The sequence below is a fragment of the Macaca nemestrina genome, chromosome X, assembly GCF_043159975.1.
Source record: "Macaca nemestrina isolate mMacNem1 chromosome X, mMacNem.hap1, whole genome shotgun sequence".
Classification (NCBI taxonomy): domain Eukaryota; kingdom Metazoa; phylum Chordata; class Mammalia; order Primates; family Cercopithecidae; genus Macaca; species Macaca nemestrina.
This window is the reverse complement of record NC_092145.1, coordinates 61,825,062-61,845,039: the sequence shown is the minus strand read 5'-3', so window position 1 is coordinate 61,845,039 and position 19,978 is coordinate 61,825,062. Positions and strand designations below refer to the sequence as shown.

The following is a 19,978-nucleotide window of genomic DNA, read 5'->3' as shown; positions in this document are numbered from 1 at the left end:
TACCAAATTGGAAACATTTTCCTTGAAAAGTTGAACAAGGCAAGGATGTCCATTCTCACCCCTCCTGTTTAACATAGTACTGAAAGCCCCAGCCAGAACAATTAGGAAGAGAAAGAAATAAAAAAGCATCTAAATAGGAAAAGAATAAGTCAAACTATCTTTCCTGACATTATGATTCTATACCTAGAAAATACTAAAGACTCCACGGAAAGACAACCAAATCTGAAAAATAATTTCGCTAATGTTTCAGAGGACAAAAAAGTCACTGTACAAAAATCAGTGGCATTTTTATAGATCAAAATGCCTAGGGTGAGACTCAAATCAAGAACACAATCCCACTTACAACAGCTACAAAGAAAATGAAATATCTAGGTATACAACTAACCAAGGAAGTGAAAGATCTCTACCAGGAGAACTACAAAACACTGCTGAAAGAAATCAGAGACAACACAAAGAAATTTAAAAAAACATTCTGTGCTCATGGATTGGAAGAATCAATATAATAAAAAGGGCCATACTGCCCAAAGCAATTTACAAATTCACTGCTAGTCCTATCAAACTACCAATGCCATTCTTCACAGAATTAGAAAAAAAAAAAAAAAAAAAAAAACTATTCTAAACTTTATATGGAACAACAACAAAAAAAGAGCCCAAGTAGCCTAAGGAAAAAGAACAAAGCCAGGCACATCATACAGAGTTCAAACTATATTATAAGGCTACAGTAAACAAAACACCATGATATTAATATAAAAATAGACACATAGATTAATGGAAAAGAGTAGTAAACTCAGAAGTAAAACCACACACTTACAACTATCTGATCATCAACAAGGCTGACAAAACCAAGCAATGGGGGAACACTACCTATTCAATACCTACTGCTGGGATAACTGGCTAGCTGTATGCAGAAGAATGAAACTGTACCCTTGCCTTTCATCATATACAAAAATTACTCCATGATGAATTAATTAAATTTAAGATATCAATCTATAAAAAACTTAGAAGAAAACCTAGGAAATATATTTCTCAACATAGGCCTTGGCAAATAATTTTTGGCTGAGTTCTCAAAAGCTGCAAATATATGCCAAAAATTGGTAAGTGGTACATAATTAAAATCTTCTGCACAGCAAAAGAAACTATTAGTAAACAGACTACCTACACAATGGGAGAAAATATTTGCACACTACACATCTGAAAAGGTCTAATATCCAGAAACTATAAGGAACTTAAACAATTCAATAGTGTAAAAAACAAATAAAAATATTAAGAAATGGGCAAAGTATAATCATAGACCCTTTTCAAAAGACATACATGCAGCCAACAGTTACATATAAAAATACTAATCATTAGAGAAATGTAAATCAAAACCAGTCAGAATGCCTGTTCTTAAAAAATAAAAAATAGCAGATATTGATGAGGTTGTGGAAGAAAAGAAGTGCTTATACACTGTTGATGGGAATGTAAATTAGTTCAGCCACTATGGAAAGTAGTTGAGAGCTTTCTTAAATAACTTAGAGCTATTTCTTAAATAACACAGAGCTACCATTTGACCCATCAATACCATTACTGAATATATACACAAAGGAAAATAGATCATTATATCAAAAGACACATGCACTCATATGTTCATTGCTAGGCTCTTCACAATAGCAAAGACATGCAATCAACCTAGTGCCCATCAATGGTAGGCTAAATGAAAACAATATGGTACATATACACCATAGAATACTATGCAACCATAACAAGAATTAAATCATGTCTTTTGCAGCAACATGGATAAAGTTGGAGGACCTAATTCTAAGTGAACTAACACAAGAACCAAAAATCAAATACTGCATGTTCTCACTTATAAGTGGGAGCTCAGCATTGTGTACACAAGAACATAAACATGGGAATAATAGATACTAGAGACTACTAGTCAGGAGAGAGTGTGGGGCTTGGGTTGAAAAACTACCCATTAGGTACTAGGCCCAATACCTGGGTGCAATACACCCCTGTAACAAACCTGCACAAGTACCCCCTATTCCTAAAGTAAAAGTTGAAATAAAAAAAAAACTGAGGCTAAAAAATCCTTTACGTTTTTAAAAAATTAATAGGTAAGCTTGAAAGCAAGAAGACACCATCTTCAGGTACCATACATAATCTAATAAGAAACGCATAGCCATTAATTAGGGCAAAGTAATCCTTTATGAAACTCTGAGATAATTGACATATTTCCCAGGATAGTTATTTTTTTGTGGCAAAATATCTCATAAATTTCAGGATATTTGGCTTTGCTGGACCCATTCACACTAAATGCCAATAATATCCAATACTCATTGCAACAAGTAATAAGGCATCAACTAGAAAAAAATTTATTATGAGGTTAATTAAGCTCAAATTTAAGGGTTCGCCATTACATGAACTCCTCCCAGAGCCCTGTACCTAATTTTGTATTTGTAAATTTGTATTATTCCTTAAAAGGCATTAAGAGTTGTACAAAACTTCAGACCCCCCAGTTCTAGATTTTACCCTGACTCTTAAACATTTTCAAACTCCATCAGGCTAGGGAATGAGGGACAGATACATTCTCAATTGAGAAACAGTGTTTTCAGGAAAATGGATATTTACACACATGTGATGATTGGAACTGAGCCTATCGTCTATTTGTGTGTTGGGTTCCTGAAAGTCATCCCCTCTATATATCCAAAAGTCTGAAAATGATTGTGACATGTGTGACCCTAAATGTGGATAAGGAAGACTCTTTTTCCCGGCCTCAAAATAATGGATTACTAGTGAATTTTTTGTCCTGAAATATGAGTCTAAGGAATTCATCTGCGATAAACCAATATCATTATGTGTTTCAACCATGTATGTTTGAGGGCTAAAATTACCAACTTATGTAAAAATTTTCAGCCAAAAAATTAAGACAATAAATCCTATGAGGATGATCTTATTAATAAAAATTACAAAATACCTCCCAAATTTCACCACTACAAGGCAAAGTTAGCATATGTAACAAATAGAAGAATTCATACTGCAGAAAATAAAAGTAATAACATGAACTTGAAGATCTTTTAATCTGTCTTTGGGTATAAAATAAAAGTCTTCTTCTTTTTTTAATCAAGTTTATGAAACCAGTTCAGACTAAGAACCTCAAGAATGCTCTAGATTCCAGCTTGAGATGATCTTTTGGTTTGACTGTTGACTCTATCCTATTCTGAGAACAAAATCAACTTCTAGGAGTTTCAGACTGTTTAGAAATGTGAAATAAGCTATTCATTTTCTTATAAACATAGTCATATATGTATATAACAAATTCTGTATACAACATTGAGATCATCACAAATTACCCAGCATTTATTACTGTACCCCAAAGCAGTCATAAACCCTGGTTAACAGCACCTATTATAGATAATAATATCTATGTATAGAAGCAACTGTTGAAATCCTTTGGATTTTATGTATAGCAAAAAATTGGGGTTCTATGAAGAGGCTTGTATCTCAGCCCTTGTTTATTTCTTCTATGTTGTACTTCCATTTGGTACAGATATAATATATCCTGTATATATTATTTAGCTACAGAAAGCATCAAGTAATTTGAGCAAACTCATACTTTTTCATAGGTCATTAAATTTCACAATGCTCTTAATCTATTCCCTTTCAGAGGTGGAGAGTAGGAGATCCAAGCTAAAATGTTAAAAGTATATAACAAATAAATATGTTAAGATAAAATGAAATTTGAAATTAGTATATAGTTGAAATAGTGATAGAAGATTAATAAGATAAGGTCAGGAGTGATGATGGCTTAAAGATGTATGTTAAAATTACGTAGTATATCTTCCATACCAGGATGAAAATGTGGCTTAAGCTTTCAAGTAGAAAATGTGAACCCCGAAAATCTGAGACAAGTCTCAGTTAGCTTAAAAAGTTTATTTTGCCAGGGTTGAGGATGTGGGCCTGTGACACAGCCTCCTGAGGTCCTGACGGTATGTTTCCGAAGTGGTCAGAGCACTGATGGATTTTACAGATTCTAGGGAGACATGAGATATCGATCAACATATCCAAGATGAACATTGGTTTGGTCTGGAAAGGGACAACTCAAAGCAAAGGTGGGAAGACTGAAAGCAGGGAGAGGACTTCCAGGTCATAGGTAGGTAAGAGACAAATAGTTGCATTCTTTTGCATTCTGATTAGCCTCTCCCAGGGAGGGAATCAGATATGCATTTATCTCAGTGAGCAGAGGGGTGACTTTGAAAAGCATGGGAGGCAGGTTGGCCCTAAGCAGTTTCTAGCTTGACTTTTCCCCTTTCACAAAAATGTAAAGCATTATTTTCTGATGTTGCTTAATCCAAGAATATATTTAAAAGCATATAAATCTGGGATTAGAAAACACTTTCTTTAAATAGTGAATAGTTTAAATATTGCGAGCCGTATGGTCTCAAACTCATATTCTTTGCTTTTTTTTGTTTTCTGTTTGTTTTATATTAGTTTGTTTTATAGCCCTTAAAAACTGTAAAAGCCTTTCTTACCTCCCAGGCCATAAAAAAACAGATCCATAAGTTTGCCAACCTCTGATATGGAAAATTTGAAGGACTAAGCATTCTTCAAACAATTTTGCATAGATATTGCCTCTTTCTACTAAAATTTGCTAAGACAGCAATGCTAAATTTCAAGTCGTGCTTACTAATAAGTACCTGATTTATAACCCTTCTTATTTACCAGTTAATCATGAAAGCTATATTATTTCCCAGCAAGTCAAGTTAGGGATAGGATTGCTATTGTCTTGAACAAGTTTAGAAACCTGACTGCTATTTTTGTTTTCTTGAGAGCAGATGTCAATATGAGATTAGATATTCAAGACATATGTTTAAAGTAATGTTTATGGAAGATAAACAGAAAAAGCAGAGATAATCTTCATACAGAAATATTGAAGCCTGTGAAAGAATAAACCATAGGGAGGTGGATTGAATATGAAAAGTTCCAGACTGCAGCACAGCTTTGAAAAAGATTTGGTCAGGCCATAAAATAGTGCTATGTCCCACAGAGAATGCTCATACTCTGTTATTGACTGAGGTATTCCAGAAGAAATGTGGACTCAGCATAAGGCAGAAATATATCTAGAGGAGCAGTGGCTAGAATTTTCAGCCAACTATACTTCCCAGAGCAAAAGATCTGAGTGACACATTTCCCTATCTGTCTATACTGACAAAACAACAACAACAACAACAACAAACAAACAAAAACCCCACAATTTTCTAAAGAATGGCAAATTTGTCAAATAATTATATATAAAAAAGCATCAGCAATTTAAAAAGAGAATTATTTCAGCCTTTTTTACATTTTATTTTTTAAGTGGAAGATTTTTTTTTTTTTTTTAACTCTTTATGTTGCTTTATTGGAGCAAGATTCCTGATCGGTATACAGTGATGTATTTACTAAACAGAGACCTGTGCAATAATTACATACTATCCATCTAGATAGGTTGTTACACTTTTGCCTATTGATGGAATAGTTCAATTTATCAAGTTTTATACATCAAAAAGCTTTTGAATTTCACCAGACTGTCCATTAATTCACCTCTGAAAAAGTGGCATTTAATTTCAGCAACTATATTTTACAGCATTAAAAAGCTTACGCATTAGGGTGCTTCTCTGCACAATGGCATTGAGCAGACAGAGCCGAGTCCCTTATCCCACCCAGATTCACAGTCACATTTGAGAGCTTTATACCAGAGAGCAGGGACAGTTCCTGCTAACCATCACAGACTTCTTACTCTGAGAGCTTATCTTTTTTTTTTTTTTTTCTTGGCCACATTTTATATAGCCAATGAAGACATGCCAGCAACTGTCCCATGTATAACTTTGCATTAGAGCACCAGGTCTGTTGGATGGTGGTGGCAGGCACTATTACTTTATATCCAGGTAAAAGGCCAATTTTAAAAACTGCCACTTGGAGATAAAAATCAAGGGCACAATATACCCAGAAAAGTATTGAGCAATCTCGTATCCCAAATGATGTGAACACTTTCAGAAACCAATGGTAAATTGAACCCACGTTTCCCAGCTATGGAGATATTAATACATTGATTCAAATCCCGTTACTCAATCCACATAGCCCTGAGGTCATCCTGCAAAGTGCGTATCAAAAAATAAGAAGTTAGGGTGACAAAGTTTGACAGTGATGTTTTACAAGTCAAACTTGGAAGGTCACAGTAAGCATACCTATGCTGAGAGAAAAGCATCAAATCCTTTGTGTACACATTTAGTTTTACTGTAACAAAGCAACTTGTATACTTTTAACGTTTAAAACTGAGCATCATCTTTCCTTTCCAGTGAAACAAAAAGAAAATTTACAAATAAACAGGAACAAAATTACCATAGAGAATGCCAATTCCAAATAAGATCCTACAGGTTCTGCTGATTCTCCCATTGAGTGGCAGGGCTCAAGTCATCATTAGGAGAGAATTTATTTTTAAAAGTGTCATCTTAAACTGCAAGGATGTCTGTCAAATATCACAATTAAACATGCCAGAGGAGAAGCCGTGTTGTCAAAATGCCCCCTTAACCCATCCAGACATCTCAAACCCACCCTTTTCTGACCTTCTATGACCCCATTTTTTAAAGTCTTTTTTTTCTTTTTTTAAACAAGAGAAAGTAGAAAGATACAAATTGGTAAATGCTAACTGTCCATATTCACGTAGAGACATGCTGTACTCTCTAAGCCCAATATACAGAGAAAGGAGGAAAAAAGCGAGAATTCTATGCACTACTACACAGGCACTTAGCACCCTCCAGCTTCCAGCAAAGCGAAGGGAGCAGGTTTTTCTTTTATCCCACAGAGCTCGGTGGTGTTGATTCCATACAGTTTTTGTTGAGACAGGAAGGGATAAAAATGAACTTCGAACAGAAAGGGGTAGAGACTCTTTTCCCATTGTATTGTGCTCAAGATATTTCCCGAAAAAATAAGTTGAGAACCATGGAGTAGAGAAAAGAGACCTCAAGAACAGGGCGACTGAGCACAAGAGGGAAAAAAAAAAAAAAAAAAAAGACTGCAACTTGCTCCCAGGGACTGGAGAAAATTTTTAAAAAGGAAGGTTGGAATTCATCAGTGTTCTATTAGTCATCTTCTCCTTCATCCTCCTCTCTTTCCTCCCCTTCATCATCATCTTCATCTTCTTCACCTTCATCCTCATCTCCTTCTTCATCAATATCTTCTAATCTTTCCTCCTCTTAATCATCATCATCATCATCTTCTCCTTCTCCTTCTTCATCATCCATATCAGGAACCAAGTAGTTCTGTAATGGGTTTGGCCAAATATCGTCTTTGATGGCCTCTCCTAACTCATCAGCACCTGCATCAGAATGGTCAGTAAACCAGGTAAAGAAGTTCTCTGGTTCCTCATGCTGCCTCTTCCTGCTGGCTTTATTCTGCGTTTGACTTGAACGTTTCATCAAATCCTTTCCAGATTTCCATTTGATTTCGGTGGACTTTGAAGATGGATCACCACTCTCACTCAGATGAAATTCTTTGGAGAGAACTTTATTTTAAAAATGAGGATTTTCATCAAAATAAAAATTTATTCTGTAACCTGATTTAATATCTTCAAATTCTGTCACTTCAACTCTGGTCAAATAATGCAGTGCCTCTTCGTCTTCCTTCCCAAACAGTGCAGACACTTGTGGATGGTTGACAAATGTTGTTACCCAAAAATTTGGGATTTTGGCGATCAATTCTGACCTCTTCTGAAAAAATGGTTGGTGGAGTTTGTTATATTTCTGTTCTACTTTCAAAATCTCCTCGCTGGCTTGTTCATTAAGTCTGTCTATTTCATTTTGTACTTCATCAATGTGTTCAGTTGCTTCTTGCTGTTCTTTTTCTCCCTTCTTCGGCAAGCCTGCAGAAGCCGGTGTCTCCTCTGGTCCCAGAGCAGGCGGTGGTCTTGGTTTATTCTTTTGAGGCAGGAGTGAAGACTGCCCTTTAGGGGCCATGCTGTTCAGGAAGTCCTAGAACCAGACCACGAGTCTCCTCGCCCGTCCGGAAGCAGGCTGAATACTGGAAGATTTTTATTATTTTATTTTTATAGCTTTTTTATTTTTAATTTTTATGAGTACATAATGGGTGTATATATTTATGGGGCATATAAAATGTTTTGATGGGGCATGCAATATGAAATAGTTAACCACTTCAAAGAGAATGGGGTATCCATTTCCTCAAGCATTTATCCTTTGAGTTACAAACAATCCAATTACACTCGTGAAGTTGTTGAAAAATGTACAGTTAAGTTATTGTTGATTTTAGTCACCCTGTTGTACTATCAAATAGTAGGTCTTATTCATTCATTTGATAATAGAATTGAATTGCTAGTTGTGGAGTTTTGCATCTATATGATTGGGTTGTATTTATTTATTTATTTATTTATTTATTTTGAGATGGAGTCTCACTCTGTCACCCAGACTGGAGTGCAGTGGCGGGATCTCGGCTCACTGCAACCTCCACCTCTCGCGTTCAAACAATTCTCCTGCCTCAGCTTCCCAAGTAGCTGGGACTACAGGTGCCCACCACCACACCCAGCTAATTTTTGTATTGTTAGTAGAGATGGGGTTTCACCATGTTGGCCAGGCTGATCTCAAACTCCTAACCTTGTGATCCTCTCACTTCAGTCTCCCAAAGTGCTGGGATTACGGGCGTGAGCCACCACACCCTTCCTGTCTGTATTTTTTTAAATGTGTCTTTGGTTTTGGTATCAAGGTAACACTGGCCTCATGGAAAGAGTTAGGGTGAATTCCCTTCTTGTCAATTTTTTGAAATAGTTTCAAGAGTTTTGGTTTTACTTTTTCTTTGTATGTTTGGTAGAATTCAGTTCTGAATCTATTTGGTTGTGAGTTTTTTTTTTGTGGAAGAGTTTTTTTTATTACAGATTAAATCTCACTACTCATTATTGGTCTGTTCAAGAGATCTATTTATTTGTGGTACAATCATATGAAAAGGTTCTATGTTTCCAGGAATGTATCCATTTCCTCTAGGTTTTCTAGTTTTTGAGCCTATAGTTGTTCATAATAGTCTCTGAAGAACTTTTGTATTTCTGTGGTATCAGTTGTAATGTCTTCTTTCACATTTCTGATTGTGTTTATTTGGATCTACTCTCTTTTCTTGGTTAATCTGGTAATGGGTTTATCAATTTTGCTTATGTTATTGAAGAACCAATTTTTCATTTCAATCATCTTTTTTTTTTTTTTTGTCTCAATTTGATTTAGTTTGTCTCTGACCTTTGTTATTTCTTTTCTTCTGCTAACTTTTGTGTTGATTTTTTTTTCTTGTTTTTCTAGTTCCTTGAGGTGTGATGTTAGGTTAATTTGTAATCTTTTTACCTTTTTGATGTAGATATTTAATGCTATATACCTCCCTTATATTATTGCTTTTTCTGTATCCCAAAAGATTTGATAAGTCATTTTTTTTTTATTTATTTCAAACGTTTCTCTAATGTTTTTCATTTCTTCATTGACCCAGTTGTTACTGGGAAGGGGTCCCGATCCAGATCCCAAGAGATGGTTCTTGGATCTCACACAGGAAATAATTCAGGGTGAGTCTGCAGTGCAAAGTAAATGCAACTTTATTAAGAGAGTAAAGTGGTGAAAGGACATAGACAAAGTAGGATGTTCCCGAAAGTAAGAGGAGGAACACATCCACCCTAGTTACAATGCTTGTGTGTGTGTGTGTGTGTGTGTATACATATATATATATATGATACAAATAGATCTTGGGGAGATGTGTTCTGATGCAAGGGTTTGTGATAAAGGATTAATTTTCTTAATTACTACATTTTGCAAGAATCAATATTATTATCTTTAAAGCAAAATTAGGAATGCCCCTGTTCTCCAGATATGGGGATATCTGGACATGCCCAAGTCTGGGTCTGTTTCAGTAAACCTCATTAATTTGTTCCCTTAACAGTAAACATCTAGAGGCTAGGAATTTCCAATTTTCTGGGAACGCAGCCAAGCGAGTCTCAGCCTCATTTTCCTAGTCCTTACTCAAAATGGAGTCACTCTGGTTTGAAAGCCTCTGACACAATGATTGTGCAGGAGCATGCTATTTAATTTCTATGTATTTGTTTAATTCACAAAGTTTCTCTTGGTATTCATTTCTAGCTTTATTCCATTGTGGTGTGAGAAGATACTTGATGGGGTTTTAATTTTTAAAATATATTGACTTGTTTTGTAGCCTAATATGTGATCTATCTTAGAAAATGTTACATGTACTGATAAAAATAATTTGTAGTCTGTAATTCTTGTGTAGAATGTTATGTAAGTGTCTGTTTAGTCCATTTGATCTAAGGTCTAATTTAAGTCCAATGTTTCTTTGTTAGTTTTCTGTCTCAATGATCTATTCTGAGCTGTTAGTGGGATGTTGAAGTCAACGACTATTATTGTATTCCGTTCTATGTATTTTTTTTAGGTCCAGTAATATTTGTTTTGTAAATTTAGATACTTCAGTGTTAGGTACATGTATAGTTAGAACTGTTATATCCTCTTGCCAAATTGATCCCTTTATCATATAATGACGTTCATTGTCTTTTTTTAATTGTTTCTGATTTAAAGTCTACTTTAGCTGATATAAGTATAGCTACTTGGATCATTTTTTAAGTCCATTCTATCAATCTGTATTTTTTAAGTTCAGCATTTAGTCTATTTGTATTCAAGGTTAATATTAATATGTGATTCATTATCCTGGTAATATTGTAAATTGTTTTTACAAATTTTTGTTTCCCTTTTTTTCTCTTTTTGTCTTTGTGGTTTCAGAAAATTCTGCCATGTTGCCATTTCATTCTTTCTCTTCCTCCTTTGTGTGCTGCTTGTCTGACAACTGTGTGTTTTATACTTCCATGGGTTTTTATGATGGTGAATGTCAACCTTTCATTTCCATATTTAAGGCTTCTTTGAGCATTTCCTGTATTGCTAGTCTAGTGGCAAATTCACTTAGCATTTGCTTATATGAATAAAACTTTATTTCTCCTTCATTTGTGAGGCTTATTCCAAATAAAATTCTTGGCAGACAGTGTTTTTCTTTTAGCACCTTAAAAATACGGTTTCATTCTCTTATGGCCTGTAAGGTTTTCTGCTGGAAAGTTCAATGTTAATCTAATGGAGTTTCCTTCATAGCTTACTAGATGCATTTTTCTTGTTAATTTTAAAACTATTTCTTTTACTTGAACTTTAGACATTCTGAATACAATATTTCATGGTAAAGTAATTTTTGCAATGTGTTTGCCTGAGTAGCACTGGGTTTCTCTACCTCAATGCCTAACTCTCTTGCTGAACTTGAAAAGTTTACACCTATTACTTCCTTAAAAATGTTTTCTATAACTTTTATCTCTATTCCCCCACAGTAATACCAATAATTTGTAAGTTAATCAATTTATTTAGTCCCAGATGTCATAAAGACTTTTTAAAATCAACTTTTAGACTTTGTTATCAAATACTCCTGAATGCAGGAACAGCATAATAGGAGATAATCAGTGTCCTGGATTACCACACTTAATTGAAGTAAACCATGATGTAAATAAAATAAATGTTGAGATGGATTGTTTATCCAGTGAAATAATGAGTTTACCTCTTCTTGCTGATGGAGTAGCAGTTAATACTGACAGAAAAGAAGAAATTTCAGATGTTGGGGTAAGAAGGAAAGTAAATTTTCCAATTACACCTCAGAATGTTTTAATGAGTAGCTCTGAAAAAATTATACTATCACAAAATAATATTTCACAAACTAACATTTCTCAGTCAGTTCTATTTGGTAATAAAAATCTCATTACCGAATGCCACCTTGTTAATTCATTTAGCTGGAGAGGAGACATCAAGAACATACCAGACCCATTTCCTTTGGTGGTAACCTGATTGCCTTTTCACCTTTAAGCCTCTCTGTGTAGAACAATCAGAAGAATTTTAAATTTAAAAGTAAAACAAAATACTTCCCTCCATATTTTTAATGCTGTAATATATTCTTTTTTTTTTTTTTTTGGACAGGATCTCACTCTGTGTGCAGACTGGAGCATGGTGGCATGACCATGGTGTGCTGCAGCCTCAACCTCGTGGGCTCCGAAGGATCTGGGACTACAGGCACACACAGCTATGGGTGTCTATGTTTTTGTTGTTGTTGTTGTTGTTGTTGTTGTTTTTAGTTTTGTAGATACAGGATCTCACTAAGTTGCCCAGGCTGGTCTCAATCTCCTGACCTCAAGCAATCCTCCTGCCTTTGCCTCCCAAGGTGCTGAAATTACAGGCATGAGCCTCTATGCCTAGTCTGTAATATATTCTCTAGACTATTAAAAATTTGGATAATATATATGTATATTCACTTCTATTGAATCTACTTGTGTAATATTATCTGTTTAAATGTTAACCATTAAACGAACTGTATGTTTTCAGCTATATATCTCAGCAATATATTCCAATTTAGATACAATACTGTTTTTCAAGGGAAGTGGAAATAGTTTGTACTTTAACCATGCAAAATAAAATTGTACTTTGAAATAAATTGATTTTTAAATGTTACAACAACTTTGCATTCTTGGGATAAATCTGAGATAATCGTTTATGATCCATTTAATATGCTGCTGTACTCAGTTGACTAGCATTTTGTTGAGCATTTTTACATCTGTTATAAGAGATATCAGACTGTGTGTTTTTTTATTTTGTTTTCTTTGGTTTGCATATTGAGATATTATTGGACTAAAATAAAGAGTTGGGAAGTAGGGAAGTATTTATTTCTGTTCTGTTTTTGGAGCATTTATGAGTAATCGGTATCAGTTATTTAAATGCTTGTTAGAATACAATAGCAAAGTCTTTTTTCTGGGCCTTTGTGAGTATATTTTTGGTTAGTAATTTAATCTCTGTGCATGTTATTCTTCTTTTCAGGGTTTTCCTTTTTTTTTTTTTGAGTCTCTTTCAGCATTTTGTGTTTCTCTAGGAACTTTTCTGTTTTACATAAGCTATTCAATTTGTTGGTATACAATTGATTATAGTATTCCTTTATAATATTTGACAAATTTCTGAATGGTTGGTAGTAATGTCCTCTAATACTTTAGCTGTGGAATCAGGTCTCCCTTCCTTCATTCTTGGTTAATTGAACTAAAAGTTTTTCAATTTTGTTGAATTCTTGAAAGCACCAATTTTTGGTTTTGCTGCAATTCTGTATGTTTTTCTATTTTAGATTTTACTAATTTCCAGTATAAACTTTATTCTTTTTTCAATATGCTTAATTTTAGTTTTGTCTTTTTTCCATTTTCCTAAGGCTGTCGGTTAGATTATTGATTTGAAAACTTTCTTCTATCTGAATATAGATATTTTTACCTACATATTTCCCTCTATGCACTATTTAGCTATACCTCATAAATTTTTGAATGTGTTTTCTATTTTTATTTATTTCAAATTATTTTCTAATTTTCCTTGTGATTCTTTATTTGACCCATTTGCTGTATAGAAGTGTATTGTTTAATTTTCACATTTGTGAGTTTCCCAATTTTCTTTGTTATTGGTTCCTAGTTCCATTCCATTATAACTGAACAAAAATAATTTGTATTATTTCAATTCTTATAACCTAATTTGTCATTTTTTTGTTCTCTTTATTTGTTCCTTAATTTCTGTTACCATCTGCTGTCATTACTACAGACTTACACAGCCTTTGTCTCACCTACATCCTTCATGATATTATTTACACTAATATCACATATTTATTTGCTATATAATCCAGAATACAATTATATATGTGTTGTCTTATACAACTGATTTTATAGTTAAGAGAAGAAATAAGAACTATCTGCTTTTGTGTTAATTTTTCAATTGCAGAATTACCTTTGTTGTTGCTCTTTGTTTTTGTATATGTACATAAATTATTGTCTGCAGTCACTTGCTTTTATCCTAAAGAACTTCCTTTGCTATTTATTATAAAGCAGGTTTGCTAGCAACACATTCTCTTAATTTTTAAATACTTTTGAAATGTCTTTATTTTGCCTTAACTGTTGAAAGATATTTCTCCTAAATATAAGATTTTTGATTGCCTTTTTTTTTTCTCAAAGCACTTCAAATATGTATCTCACTGCTTTACAGTCTCCTTTGTTTCTGATAAAAAGGCACTTTTTAATCTTATTGGAGTTTCATTGTAAGTTATAAATAAGTTTTCTCTTGCTGATTGCAAAATTTTCCTCTTGTCTTTGATTTTAAGCATTTACATTGTAACGTTTCTTTGCCTATTTTTCTGTTTAGCTTACATAGCATTTCTTGAATTTCTAGAATGTGTTGATGAAAGTTTTTCATCAAATTTAGAAAATTTTGAGCATTATTTGTTCAAATATTATTTCTGCTTCTTTTACTCCTCTCTGTTACTTTCATTACTAGTATGTTTGTGTGCTTAATGTTCCACATTTCTATGAGAATATGTTCATTTTTATTTATTCTACTTTTCTTTTAATTTTTGATTTATATAATTTCTGTCAATTTATCTTCAAGTCTGCTAATTTTTGTACCATGAAGCATCTTTAGTAAATTGTTCATTTTTCATTATTGTGTCTATCAATTCCATAGTTTTCATTTTAATAACTTATCTCTTTATTAATATTCTCTGAAGAAACATTGTCAATTACCTGTTTGATACAGTTTGGATCTGTGTACCCACTAAATCTCATGTTGAGTTGTAATCCTCAATGTTGAAGGTGGGACCTGGTGGAAGGTGATTGGATTATGGGGGCAAATATTTCATAAATGGCTTAGCACCATCCCTCTTGGTGATGTCCTCATGATAGCGAGTTCTCATGAGATCTGGTTGCTTAAAAGTGTTTCACAGCTCTCCCCTCTCTCTTTTGCTCCTGCTCTGGCCATGTGACATATCTGCTCTCCTTTTACTTTCTGCCATAATTATATGTTTTATGAGGCCTCTCCAGAGCCCAAGCTTATACTGCTATATTTCCTGCACAGCATGCTGAACCATGAGACAAGTAAACCTGTTTTCTTTATAAAGTACCCAATCCCAGGTATTTCTTTATAGCAATATGAGAAAAGACTAATACAGAAAATTGGTACCAAGGCTTAAAGCATTGTTATCAAGATACCAAAAAATGTGAAAGCAGTTTTGGAATTGGGTAAGAGGCAGATGTTGGAAGTGTGTTGAGGGCTCAGAGGAAGGCAGAAAGATGAGGTAATGTTTGGAAATTCCTAGAGACTGGTTAAATGGTTGTGACTAAAACACCAATGGTGATATGAACAATGAAGGCTGGGCCGTAGAGGTCTCAGACAGATAAGAGAAACTTATTGGGAATTGGAGCAAAGGTCATTTTTGTTATGCTTGAGCAAAGAATTTGGCTGCATTGTACTTCTGCCCTACAGATCTGTGAAATGTTAATGTTCAGAATGAATATTTAGGGTATCTGGTGGCTACTGAAAGATATTTCTAAGCAGCAAAGCATTCAGGAAGTGTCCTGGCTGCTTCTAACAGCCTATTCTTATGTGATATGCATGAGCAAATCAATGATCTAAGGCTGGAACTTATATATAAAGTGTAAGTAGAGTATAGAAGTTTTTAAAATTTACAGCTTGGCCTTGTGGTAAAAATAAAAAGCTTATTTTCAGGGGAAGAAATCAAGCAAGCAGCAGAAATTTTCATAAGTAAAAAGGAGCCAAGTTTTAATAGCCAAGAAAATGGGGAAAAGGCCTCAAAGGCATTTCAGAAATCACTGTGGCAGCCACTCCTATCATGGACCCTGAGGCATAGGAGGACCAAATAGTTTATGGGCCAGCCTACAGGTCCCACTGCCTGGGCATAGTGTGGTTACAATGCAACCTGCATCCCAGCCATTCCAGCTCCAGCCGTAGCTCAAAGGCACCTAAGTACAGCTTGAGCTGCTGCTTCAGAGGGTGAAAGTGGAAAGTCTTGGTGGTTTTCACACGGTGTTAAGCCTGTGGGTGCACAGAGTGTAAGAGGAAAAGGCATGGGAACCTTGACCTAGATTTTAGAGGTCATTTCCATGTATTGAAAACCCTGAATGTCCAGAAAGAAGCCTGCTGCAAGGGTGGAACCCTCATGGAGAACCTCTACTAGGACAGTGTGAAGTAAAAAATGTGGGTATGGAGCCCCCACACAAAGTCCCCACTGGGGCTTTGCCTAGTGGAGCTGTGAGAATAGGTCTATTATCCTCCAGACCCAGAAAAGTTAGATCCACTGACAACTTGTACCCTGCTTGGCTTCTGGAGAGGCCTCATAAACTGACAATCATGATGGAATGTAAAGGAAGAGCAGACATATTACATGACCAGAAAAGGAGCAAGAGAGAGAGGGAGGAGGTCACACATACTTTTAAACAATCAAATCTCATGAGAACTCGCTATCATGAGGACAGCACCAATGGGGAAGGTGTTAAACCATTCACTAAATCATTCATGAGAAATCTGCCCCCATGATCCAATCACCCACCACCAGGCCCCATCTTCAACACTGAAGATTACAATTCCACATGAGATTTGGTGAGGACACAGATCCAAACTGTATAATTTCACTCCTGGTATCTGCAAATCTTATGTCCTCACGTTGCAAAATACAATCATGCTTTCTCAACAGTCTCCTAAACTCTTAACACATTCCAACATTAACTCAAATTCCAAGGTTCAAAGTCCCATCTCATTTGTAAGTTGGAGCTAAATTATGAGAACACATGAAAACAAAGAGGAAAACAACACACACTGAGGCCTACTGGAGAGTAAAGAGTGGGAGGAGGGACAGGATCAGGAAAAATAATTAACAAATATTTTGCTTAATACCTGGGTGATGAAATAATCTGTACAAGAAACCCCCATGAAACAAGTTTGCTTATGTAACAAAGCTACACATGTACCCCTAAACTTAAAATAAGAATTGAACATTTGAGGTCAGTGTTTGAGATTAGTTCTGACTCTATAATGTCACTTAGTTGTCTTTCCTTGGTTCTCTTTGGTAAACTAGCTGGACTAAAATTTAGCCTTTATCTCTGATGAATTCACTTCCACTGTTTTTGAGCACACCCTTAGGCTTGAACTTCTTCACACTCTGTTGAAAATAAATGTCAGTTCCTTTGAGAAGAGCTTCAGAGCTCTCTGTTTTATGGTCCTTTTCCTCGGCAAATTCTATTAACAATGACTAGGGGCAGGGACAGTTATGTCCTTCACTCTGAGTGACATCTCTGTTATTGGAAATGAGCACACAGCAGAGAGAGATAGTCGTAGATTCTGTTCTTTGTGGCTTCTTGTCTTTCCAGTTTTAGAATCTTTGCTTTATAAATAAGCTGGGAAATTATAATAAAAAATGTGCCAGTATTGTCAGTGCACTGTGACCAAGTTAGAGCTTCTTTCCTATATGAGTGGGGGCTGGGTGAAAGAAAAAAGCCCTCTCTTTTTAGTTGCAATAATCAAAAACACAGCTTCAGTAATAGGTAACTGGGGAGACAAATGATAAACGGTGATGTCGTGCCCCTCCTGGAAGACACCATAGCTCTCCAACTGGGAACTGAGGGGAAGACAAGTTTTGGTACTGCTGTATTTCTGTAGAGTTTTTCTCATGCTGAGTTAGGAGGGGAGTGGTGGAAAATGTAGTATGGTTCAAATAAAACAGATTTTTATGTTCTTTAATTAGGTTTTATATAGTAATGGTTTTTCATTTGCTGTCTGTATCTAAGAACACTTTCCAAGACTTTAAATGTTTTTTTAAATATAATTTATCCCAGTTTAACTGGAGAGTTGGCCTATACTACTAGGAATGAAATCTTACAAGATTGCTTCTTAATCATAGAAGAGGCAGTAGCTCCCTTGATGGTTTAGTTCTGCAATATGACTGCAAATTGTTCCTGAAAGTATAACCTAGAGTTTATTTCTTCAGTAGTTTGAATTAGTTGGTAAGTCATTCCCTTTAATAAATTCATTTCTGCTTAAATTAGGTAAAATTGATTTCATTTTCTGCAACTGAACATTTACCAATAGACTTCAAGGTACTCAGAGCATGCTGATTAAATAGTGATCTAAACAGCTTGTTTCAGATCTTAATTTCACATTGACAAACATAAGTCTTGGCCTTTCACACCTATGTGATTTTGCATTTACATATTGTGTCTTTTCAAGTCAGGTGACCCTAGAGAAATTATTCTTGTTTCCAGAATCATGGATACAGGTAAGATTTTTGTCTGAAATTTACTCTCTTGCTAGCTAATTTTTTATGCATATCTCTTTAATGTCTTTATTATATCTCTCATAATTATTCTGGATAAGGTAAGCTTAAGCTGTTTCTGAATTGTGCTTGGTTTTGACTTCTGATTTCACTTTATTTCCAACCAATGACTGATTATGCTACACCTTATACCTTGCTAACAATTAGAAGCAGATTCTTCACCAGCCAGTTAACTTCAATGGCCATTTTGAATAAGAGATTTTACTGTTGTCTGAACTGTAATCAGGGAAATATAATTACCTTAGAGTCATACCGTAGAAGTACTTAGCATTCAAGTACCCCTTATTAGCTAGGCTTCAATCTCTGACCCTTTCATGGGCCAAGTCTTAGAGAATAGTTCATAATTCAGCAAGTTGGTGGATATATAATGCCCAGGCTAGCTGACAAGCAAGGTCTTTATTACAGTACACACAACAGCATTATAGTTGCAAACGTCTTCTGATAAATGTAATGATTCTAAATCCTTTTTTTTAGAAGCAAGAAAAAATTGTCACATTTGCCTTTACAGTCTCTTGTTAATTAATAAATATTATTTAGTAGAGAACTTATAGGTTCTTAGCAAAATTGAGTATCAAGTTAAAGAGTTTCCATCTGCCTCTGATCTCCCACAAGGACAACCTCCCTCACTATCAACATCCTGACTCAGAGTGTTACAATTGTTACAATCAATGAATCTACATTAGCAATTAATTATCAAAGTCTGCAGTTTACATTGAGGCTCACTCTGGGTGTTGTACATTCTATGGATTTTGACAAAGGTATAATAACATGTATTTACAATTGTGGTGTTGTACAGAATGGTTTTCCTGCCCTAAAATGTTTTTGTGCTCTTCCTATTCATATTTCCCTCCCCTCACAACCCTTGACAACCACTAATCTTTTTACTATTGCTATAGTTTTTCCTTTTCCAGATGTCATATAGTTGGAATCATACAGTATGCAGCCTCTTTAGATTGGGTTCTTTCACTTGGTAACATGCATTTAGAGTACCTTCATGCCTTTTCATAGATCAATAGCTCATTTATTTTTAGTGCTCAGTAATACTCCATTGTCTGGCTGTGTCTCAGTTTATGTATTCAATACCTACTTAACGACATCTTGGTTGCTTCCAAGTGTTGGCAATTATAAACAAAGGTGCTCTATACAATTTTATTCAGGTTTTATGTGGAAATAAGTTTTTAATACGTTTGGGTAAATATTAAGGAGTGTGATTATAGGATCTTATGGTAAGAGTATGTTAAATTGTTTAAGAAACTACCAAACTACCCACCAAAGTGGTTGTACCATTTTGCAATCCCACCCAGCAGTAATGAATGAAAGACCCTGCTTTTCTACATCCTCAGCAGCATTTGATGTTGTTAGGGTTTAGATGTCAGCCATTTTAATAGGTGCGTACTAGTAGCTCACTGTTGTTTTAATTTGCAGTTCCCTAAGAAAATATGATGCTGAGCATATAATATTTTCATGTGCTTACTTGCCATCTACATATATATTTTTATAAAATATCTGTTCACGTCTTTTGCTCAGTTTTAAAAATTGAGTTTCTCCGTATATTACGATTGAGTTTTATAAATGTTTGAAATGCTTGTTCCTCGGTGCTGTAAAGAAATAGCACTTGAACATAGATTTAATTTCTTCAGCAAGGCCATTTTAACTTTCTGCAGAAAGCATACACTTGCCAGCGGTTTTGCCATGAAAGTACAACAAACAAAGGAGACAGGGTCATTTATAACCTGATGCATCCACCCTACTGCTT

At 34.9% G+C, this 19,978-nt stretch overlaps 1 pseudogene; it reads right to left on the bottom strand.

Annotated features, from left to right (window-relative positions):
* Window positions 1–6,810: 6,810 nt before the first annotated feature.
* LOC105487988 (protein SET pseudogene) lies at window positions 6,811–7,970 on the bottom strand (annotated as a pseudogene).
* Window positions 7,971–19,978: the final 12,008 nt, after the last annotated feature.